Here is a 7,406-nt window from a genome sequence, read left to right on the forward strand (position 1 = left end):
ATTGAGCTCCTGAGTCTCTCACTAGGCGGCAGGGTTTCTAACCTTTGAATCAGTCTTGAGGCTTTTCTCTGACTTCTCTTTCATTGATAACATCCTTCTGGAAGGGCATTCACCAGCATAAGCCCTTGGAGAATGGCATTAAATTGGAGTAACACCACAGTGAATCAGGCAGGCGCTGTGAGGCTCTGGATGGGACTGGTCCCAGACCGGGTGTCTGTCTGTCAACATCCACCGGCCAATGTCAGAAGACGAGATACTGAGCTAGATGGACCTTTGGTCTGACCCAATATGGCCGTTCTTATGTGCCACCATCTTCCACCCTGGTACTGTTCAATTTAGAGACAGGGAGAGGAGAATTTTCAGAAGAAAATCTGATTAAGCAATTCTCTGCTCAGTATGACTAAGGATATCTCCATTTACTGTACACATTCACACAACATTGCCCATGCTTGCATTTTATCAGGAGATTGGCGATATTTGATGCAAAGCCTCAACTGCTGGAGTCACGTGATTATATGAGACTTTCAGCTTCCATGACAACAATAAGTAAGTTTCTGGCATTCATGGTTGTTCAGAAAAGAAAAAATGTGACCCAAGTGCAGCCTAAAGATTGAAAACCCAGAAGGTGAATAAACAGAATCCAAATTTATTTATTTTTTAATCATGGTTTTGGAACCAATGTCTTGATTTTTATGGGACCTGACTCAAGATTTTTGCACTCTGGAGGGTCATAATACTGAAATTATATGGTACAAACTGTTCTGTTTGCAACACATTTGTGACCTCTTGATAACCCTTTTATTTTTCATATAGAGTTTAAATAAATAAAAGTAAACTGAGTTGTGGAGTTTTATTTTTGATCAATCTGGGAATTAGAGCGACAGCCATTCCTGTGTTATTATTAGAGCTGGTCCAAATTTTCAAAAGAAATATTTTTGCTGAATTTGCTGACTGGGCCAAGACAACACAGAGCCTAGAGCCAGGTCGCTTGACGAGACATGTCTGCTGATGCACAGCCTACCTTGTGTAGCGTGTATGTGTGTGTCTGTGAGAGAGCGACAGGCAGACAGTGCATGCAGGTACCCCTTCATGGGCACAACTCTGCCTGACACAACCTGCCAGGCGTTGCCGTTGTCTTTGGCAGTACGCTGTACTCTGGTCGGAGCAGGCAATATAAAACTCAGCATAACATTTATCGTCAGGTTTAGGTCACAATCATCCACTTTTTCTGGGTACTAGACCTGCATGTTGGGGCATCATTAAACCAAGGCTATTTTTTAAGGTACATCCAGGCCCCCATGGGGGTGGGGTGGCAGCAGGGCCTTGGGGAGAAGGGGCAGTGTGGGGTGGGGGACTCGGGGAGAAGGGGCAGGATGGAGGCACAGCCTCAGGGAGAAGGGGCTGCGTGGGGGCAGGGGATTGAGGAGGAGGAGCGGGATGGGGCAGGGGTTCAGGGAGAAGGGGCAGGGTGGGAGCAGGGCTTTGGGGAGAAGTGGTGGGGGCAGGGCCTCAGGGAGAAGGGGTGGGGTGGGGGCAGGGCCTCAGGGAGAAGTGTGCCAGGCTCAGATATAATGACATATCTTCAAAGGGTGTCTAGGCAACTAACACTCACTGATAAGATTTAGACCCTGGTCCTTGTGCCAATGGGCTGGCAATGTAATTTCCAGCCTGGCACATGGCAGGGGGCAGGGGCAAACAGCGGTGCGTAGGAGATGGATAAAGAAGGACCAAGGTTACAGCCAGCTGGTTGTTTACTGAGGTCCCCACTTCAGCAAAGTGCCTTGACTTCAGTGGAACTCGAAGAGCTTCAGTTGCTTAGAACAGGAGAACTTGTGGCACCTACAACAGGGTGCTGGCTAGGAAAGGCAAGCCAGGCCCGTTAGCCCTGTTCAAGAGGAAAAAGGGTTAGTTGGGCTGGCTGAGGGGCCACGCCCTAATTACCAGAGTGGCTCCACCTGCTGGTCTGGGTAGCCAGCCTGCCCTATAAAGCTGGCTAACAGCCAGGAAAGGGAGGGGTGTGGGGTCGAGATCCCTGCTGGCTGGGAGGCTAGTAGTCTCCAAGAGTGTTGGTCTCTATAAATACTTGTAAATAATAGGTGGTGGGAACGGACACAAACAATAAAAGGACATGGGTGTGGTGCCTCAGCTGGTCTCTGGGTGTTTTTGGTGCCTAGACTGGTGTTACATGTGGGGACTCATCCAGGATTTGACGCCAGCGACTGTGGTTGGTGACCCTGGAGATGGAAGGGCTAAATGGCTGGTGAAGCAGCAGGAGGAGATGAAGCAGACCTTGGTCAATCTCCAGTTGGCCCAGCAGACCGAGAAGCAGGCCTTCCTGACCTGGCAGGTGGAACAACAATGGAGCCTGCAGGATTTTATCAGGGAGCAGACCTGAGCTCCTCCCTGCTCAGAGCCGCATGGTAAGCCTTCCCTACCCTAAAGCTCATTGAGCAGTTTGAGGCTTGCAGACAGCTATTTCACACAAAGAGCCAAGCTGTTATCTTTTCCATGGGGGAGGGATCACATGACAAGAGCAATATCCTACACCACCTACCTCCTCCCCAACCCTACCAAGGGAGACTCCCCTCCCCTGCATTCCCCAAGGCTCCAGAGGGGTTAATTCAGTGGTTCTCACACTTTTGTACTGGTGACTCCTTTCACACAGCAAACCTCTGCGTGTGGTCCTCCCTTATAAATTAAAAACACTTTTTTATATATTTAACACTATTATAAATGCTGGAGGCAAAGCGGGGTTTCAGGTGGAGGCTGACAGCTCGCAACCCCCAGTAATAACCTCGTAACCCCCTGAGGGGTCCTGATCCCCAGTTTGAGAACCCCTGGGTAATTTTATATTAATAACATTTTATCAAAGTATTAATTAAATGATAACTTGCTAACTTGAGACCATGGGCGGAGACATTATGTAACCTTTTAACCACTGGCTAATGTGCTATCTTGTCTTGCTGCAAAACCTATCCCGGGGTGTGGAACTGCCTACCCTGTCATTTCCCCCCGCCCATGGAAAATCCATATATTCTATTGTAATCAATTGATTGGCAGTGTCTCTGAGCCTAATAAGCAAGGTGACACTCCGCCAGCGCTGTGTGTAATAAACTCCTGTGCTTGCCCTCTACAGAATTGGCACTCTCAGTTGGGTCCCACCACAGCCAGCATCGCTATGGAGCCAGGGCCGGGCTGTGCATTTCCGCTGTCTCACACCAACCCAGCAGCCTATGGAACCACCCGTTCTTAGTGCTGCTCCTCCCCCATCTCCCACCTACCCACATTCTGGTTTGCTGCACACAGTAGCTGTGTCTTGTCTTAATGTGACTTATAAGCCCCTTTGTGCAGGGTCTGTTTCTCCTTCAGTGTTTGTGAAGGGCCCAGCACAAGGGGCCCTGAACTGGAGCGGGGCCTCTGGATTCTTCCACAACACAAATAACGATCAAAAGTAATCAACACACTAATCCAGCCAAATCAGGGCCTCCCCCTCCCTTTGCCACAGACGAAGGTCAAACCAGGCTTGGCAGGTACAGAGCGTTAGTAACTTGAATGCAGGTAATAAACCAATCTCCTAGAACTGGAAGGGACCTTGAAAGGTCATTGAGTCCAGCCCCCTGCCTTCACTAGCAGGACCAAGTACTGATTTTGCCCCACATGGTCCCTTCAAGGAAGGAACTCACAACCCTGGGTTTAGCAGGCCAATGCTCAAACCACTGAGCTATCCCTCCCCTGCAAAGTGAACATGGTGTCCCTCTTGCCCTTGTCAGGAGAATTCATTCAGTCTTATTTCAGTGCTTAAAACCCTGGTGCTCTGCACTGGAGAAATACCCAGATAAGCAGGCAGGGAGTTCAGCTGTGGGAATCCAAGCGCCCTCCAGCTGCTGCAGTCCTGGAAAGTCTGACTCAGCCTGGAACATTAGATTTCAATTCCACCTGGGAGAGACTGGGAGAAAGTGAAGCAAGAGGCAGAGAACAAATCCTGTGCAAACACTAATCCAGTCTCTATCCTGCTTATAGCTCCCCCACACTCTTGTTCCCTGGCAGCTTTGGGGTGAGGCCTCTGTCCCCAGGCAGGACCCCAGCTGTACTCTATCCACAGGAGTATTCTGTTGGTGTTGCTTTTTCTAAGTCTGTTCCCCCGAAGCCACCCTAGTGACTGGGATGAGTTGACAGGTTTGTGAGTGGGAGCGGAAGTGGAGTCCTGGAGTTCACACCTCACAGGAGTGGAGAGCTCCAGCTAGTTCTAAAATGTGTATGGTGAAGGCACAGGCTCCCTCTTCCAGCCTTTCCTCTGCATCCCACCCAATGAACAGCCCCTGCCAGAGCAGGAGTCCATTTCCCTCTTGGTGTGACAGAGAGATCGTGGTTATGGCAGGGAAGTCAGGATGCCTGGGTTCTGTCTGTCATCCTGCTACTCAATCTCTGTGTGACCTCGGCCAAATAACATCTCCCTGTGCCTCAGTTTACCTATCTGTTTAATTGTCCAGGATAATGATCCCACACTTTCACAGGCCTTGGGTGGCAGGCCAGTCCTCGCCCACAGACAACCTGCCAACCTGAAGCATATTCTCACCAGTAACTGCACACCGCACCATAGTAACTCTAGCTCAGGAACCAATCCATGCAACAAACCTCGATGCCAACTCTGCCCACATATCTACACCAGCGACACCATCACAGGACCTAACCAGATCAGCCACCACACCATCACCGGTTCATTCACCTGCACGACCACCAATGTAATATATGCCATCATGTGCCAGCAATGCCCCTCTGCTATGTACATCGGCCAAACTGGACAGTCTCTGAGGAAAAGGATAAATGGACACAAATCAGACATTAGGAATGGCAATATACAAAAACCTGTAGGAGACACTTCAACCTCCCTGGCCACACAATAGCAGATCTTAAGGTGGCCATCCTGCAGCAAAAAAACTTCAGGACCAGACTTCAGAGAGAAACTGCTGAGCTTCAGTTCATCTGCAAATTTGACACCATCAGCTCAGGATTAAACAAAGACTGTGAATGGCTTGCCAACTACAGAACCAGTTTCTCCTCCCTTGGTTTTCACACCTCAACTGCTAGAACAGGGCTTCATCCTCCCTGATTGAACTAAGCTCGTTATCTCTAGCCTGATTCTTGCTTGCATATATATACCTGCCCCTGGAAATTTCCACTACATGCATCCGACGAAGTGGGTATTCACCCACGAAAGCTCATGCTGCAAAACGTCTGTTAGTCTATAAGGTGACACAAGACTCTTTGCTGCTTCTCAATCAATATATTGTCTGACTCAGTGTAGTCCATTTCTGGGAAGGATGTAAAAGACATACAAATCCTGATCACTTTTTCAGATGGACAGATACCCCGTACTAGAGGCCATTAGAGATGGCCGTGTGCTAAAGATGAGGAAAGTTTCCCTTTTCATTTTAAATTCAATAATTCTGCTCAGTAACACTGGAACACAAAAAAGCAGTTGTCATTCTGATGCAGCGTTCTGGAAAGTGGGAGCTATGATCCTCAAGATGCTTTTTCAGTCTTTATTTACATTAGAAACTAAAAGTTTCACATTAATGCGGGAAGTTCTCAGAGAACGGCAGGAACTAGATACAGCTGTGGAAGGGCGTCAGCCACACATTAGAACTGGATTGATGACGCTGGAAGAATTAAGGCAGACCCTGGAAGATCTGGAACAGCATAAGGGTGAAAAGGAGGCCAAGAAAGACTTTGAATATGAGGTAGAAAACGCAGTGCCAGTGAGAGAGGACATCTCTGGTACAGGTTACTACATAACAAACTCCCATGTGTGTCACTACACACGTCACTGTTCCTGTCCAGTTGCTGATGATGATCAAAAACATAAATGTACAGCTATGAGTAGCAGATATTGCACAATTTGCCCAGGTAAATGTTACTGGAATGTTCATTTCAACCAAGCATACAAGTTTGAATATAAAGCAATAGAAGAGAAACAGAGCTCTATGCAACTAAATAGAAGGTGCCTACGATCACAAGGTGAGAAAATGTCAACAGAGAAGGCATTTCAGCAGCTTTGCCAGGAGTATGCTGTCATGGAAGAAATACTGATAGGGTTTATTGAGAGTTCATCTCCCACCTACCAACACCTGCAAGAAATTGCCCTTAAAACCCACTGTACTATCTATGCTCACAAATTAGCTTCAGAAATATCTTCCCAGAAGGTTATTTTTTAAATTATTTACATTTGAAAACTTTAATTAGTCCAAAGTTCCCAAATTGATGCCTTCTGGCTGGTACAACATTCCCCTTGCAGCTCATGTATTTTACAGTTGGCAGATTCTGTAGGACCTAAAAGCGGGTGCCTGCCCAGCTCTGAAGCACAGTCTGAATGAGTCAGTGTGGGCAGCTCAGCCACCACCATCATCTCTCGTAGAAAGGGAGTGAGACTGGTACAGTAGGGAAGTTCTGCTGAGATCCTGTCAGGTGTGGATGGCACCAACGGCCTTACAGAAGAGTAGTTACAGAATTCAATGACTAGAGGCAGCTGACGGGAGCTGGATGGGTTTCAGCAGTGACCCTGGAGAACAACTGTCCCAGTGATCTGCTCTGCTCACAGACATCTGTGTCCCCCCGCACTTCTCAGTTCCAGGATCCACAACCCAACCCAACAGGCTCTGAGAAACTCCCGGGAAGGAGAACAAACAGGGCTTGTCTGCACACAAGTCTGGCAGCCTCAGTTTTAGTGGTGGGAGGGGATCGGAGTGGAGAAAGGGAAGCAGCTGAAGGGACAGTTTAGAGCATTTCATTTGATGCTGCAATTGTAACAGAGCTGAAACCCAGGTGGGGTTTGGGACCAACTGGCTGCTAAACCCAGATCGGAGACTCAACTGTAGACTTCACGGTGTTGGTCATGCTGGCAGCTGGGATCCCAGTTAGTGCTGATGTTTTACTTGTATCTTCTTATTGCTCATGCTGGGATTAATTTGCTTGGTTCCGATTATTAATGCACCATGTGCCTTGCTCTCTGCTGACTGAGAGGATCATCTCTGTTACTTTATAGGAACATCCATGTATCCTATAACCAGTGAGCCTATATATAACCTATGTTCATTGACCAGTTCATCCACAGAGCATATCCTATTTCATCCTCTGTGTGCTCCATTATTCTGATTTGGTTCTTTTTTTACCCTGTAGCAGTAATTTCATGGTTTTAATAAACACATTTGGTTTGGATCAAGGATCTGTCTCGGATCTTTCCAGACCTTAATTTCTAAATGCCTCCAAAACCAAGCAATATCCTCATTTCACAACCAACTTCTTCTTGCCCCCAAAGACCAGACATTAGCTGAATGTCTGTTACTTTATACTAGTGACATCAGGAGTGATATATCTGCCATTATCAGATATTGCTCTGAACTATTTGA

At 47.6% G+C, this 7,406-nt stretch overlaps 1 long non-coding RNA gene across 1 annotated transcript; it reads left to right on the forward strand.

The window, feature by feature from the left end:
* Nucleotides 1-2,003: 2,003 nt before the first annotated feature.
* LOC120397139 lies at nt 2,004-3,350 on the forward strand. Its single transcript, XR_005593680.1, has 2 exons — nt 2,004-2,420; nt 3,137-3,350. It is a non-coding gene; the product is annotated as an uncharacterized LOC120397139 (long non-coding RNA).
* The last annotated feature ends 4,056 nt before the right edge of the window (nt 3,351-7,406 follow it).

The sequence above is a fragment of the Mauremys reevesii genome, linkage group 2 (genome assembly GCF_016161935.1).
Source record: "Mauremys reevesii isolate NIE-2019 linkage group 2, ASM1616193v1, whole genome shotgun sequence".
In the NCBI taxonomy this organism is placed as follows: domain Eukaryota; kingdom Metazoa; phylum Chordata; order Testudines; family Geoemydidae; genus Mauremys; species Mauremys reevesii.